The sequence below is a fragment of the Egretta garzetta genome, unplaced genomic scaffold (genome assembly GCF_000687185.1).
Source record: "Egretta garzetta isolate BGI_Z169 unplaced genomic scaffold, ASM68718v1 scaffold44, whole genome shotgun sequence".
NCBI lineage: Eukaryota > Metazoa > Chordata > Aves > Pelecaniformes > Ardeidae > Egretta > Egretta garzetta.
Window position 1 is genome coordinate 56,449 of NW_009259490.1, and position 2,417 is coordinate 58,865.

The window sequence follows — 2,417 nt, forward strand, 5'->3', positions numbered from 1 at the left end:
AAAAAAAGAGAAAAAGATTTTACATTAAAACTTGCAGTTTGAATTTCAGAGAAGCATTTTGTCGTGGTTTAACTCTGGCCAGCAACTAAGCGTCACACAGCCACTCATTCACTCCACCCCAGTGACATACAACTTCATTAACCACCACCACCCCCTTCCCCTCCTTTGGTATAATACACAGATACCAATCCCTTAATCTGTGGACCATGCCTGTAAAAGGTCTTTACAATGTCCACAAAATGTCCATTGAGTGCATGTAGTCCATGACTTTGGGCTCCATCAGTTACAGTGGTCCCTCAGGACAGGAGAGGTGCTGTGTTGTGTGGAGGTACCAGGCACCAAAGGCAGCTCAGGTCGGGGCACTGCTGCAGTTGCACTGCTTCTCGTAAGGCTTGTCCTCCGTTGGTTCAGGTGGTTCCTGCAATGGTAATTCCCATAACATGCAACTCAAAACCCAGGTTGCAACAATTTAAAGGCAGTTCCATTACAATCTCCACCCCTGGTCTCTTTGGATCAGACCATTGGGTTTAACATTGCAATGAACTCCTGCCCTAGCCCCTGCTCCTACATGGCCTTACCCATGGCTGCAGTCCCTCCAGGGGCATACCTGTTCTTTCATGCTTTGAGGTGCTCCAGCATGTCCTCATGCACAGCCACTGGTGCTTCAAGGTGTACCTGCTGCAGCATGGACTTATCCTTAGGCCACAGTCCCTTCAGAGGTATAGCTGCTGCGGCACAGACGTAACCACGGCCACAGATGGTTCCAGATGTACTTGCTCCGGCATGGGCTTACCCACAGCCACAGATGCTTTGGGGTGTCCTGCTCCCATGTGGACTCATCCCCAGGTCACAGTCCCTCCACCTTGAGTTCCCACTGGAGTTCCAGCCTGTCCGGGACACCAGCACAGAAACAGCAGCGATGCCCTGGCCATCGGCCAGCCCAGGCACAGGGCCATGGCGGTTACCAAAATGTCCCGGGCACAGCAGGGTGAGATGATCAGCAGGACAGCAAGCAGCAAAAGCAAATAGCACGAGCACTGGGCTCTAAGGTACAGTAAGGCAAGCAAGCCCATGGCAAGCACAGGAGCCTGTCAATTAATAACTAAACAGCACTAACAGCTCTAAATTTGATCTAGCACGTTCCAATCTTAACATGTCATGATCTGGAACCCTTCGAGGCCCACACTGGGCACCAAAAAGGTGGTTGTGGTTTAACCCCAGCTGGCAACTGAGCCCCACCCAGCTGCTCACTCACTACCACCCCAGTAGGATGGGGGAGAGAGTCAGAAGAGTAAAAGTGAGGAAACTCGTGGGTTGAGATAAAGACAGTTCAATAGGGAAAGCAAAAGCCGCGTGCGCAAGCAAAGCAAACCAAGGAATTCATTCACTGCTTCCCATGGGCAGGCGGGTGCTCAGCCATCCCCAGGAAAGCAGGGCTCCATCACGTGTAGCGGTTACTTGGGAAGACAAACGCCATCACCCCAAACGTCCCCCCTTCCTTCTTCTTCCCCCCAGATTTATGCGCTGAGCATGATGTCATATGTTGTGGAATATCCCTTGGGGCAGTTGGGGTCAGCTGTCCCAGCTGTGTCCCTCCCAACTGCCTGTGCCCCCCCAGCCTACTCACTGGCGGGGTGGGGTGAGAAGCAGAAAAGGCCTTGACTCTCTGCAAGCCCTGCTCAGCAGTAACAAAAACATCCCTGTGTTATCAACGCAGTTTCCAGCACAAATCCAAAACACCAGCTACTATGAAGAAAATTACCTCTACCCCAGCCCAAAGCAACGCACATTTCCTCATTTGTTTCCCCCTCCTTTTTTATCCTAAGCTCTGATCTGCCGAAGGCTTTTTGCCTAAGCTTGTGGCCTTATTACTGCAAGCAATTGCATCAAGTTCAGTAGAATCCCTCAGCATGTTTTTCCTCAGTTACTGGGTCGCATGAGCATCTGGGGGGGGCTTCAGGGCTGCCCACCAAAGAGATTTGGGTCAGAGATGTCGACAGTTCAAGTAAGCCTCACATTATGGCTTAGAAATCTTAGTTAAATTTTAGTTAAAAAAAAAAAAAAAAAGCTCTGCACCATGAAATTTCCCAATCTTTTGGCTCAAACCCACTTTGGCCCACTTGCTCGTCCCCTGGAAATATAAAGTGCTCTCACCCCGCGTTATGCTTCCAGCGAGCTCATTCACTTCTAAGGGCAGGACAGTAAGCCCCATAATCAGAGCCTAAGAGGACTTCTGGTAAAGGCAGCAGCCAGCAGCTCCAGCAAAGCTCAGGACCTTTACCATGCTACATATGAACTCGGCGCCTGCCTGCGGTGTCATACGTGGAAACCTGCCCTCTTTCTGCCTGGGCACTTTCCTCTAGTGAAAGCATTTCAGGGAGCAGCTTCCGAGCCAGACGTTTTCACACTTGATGCCA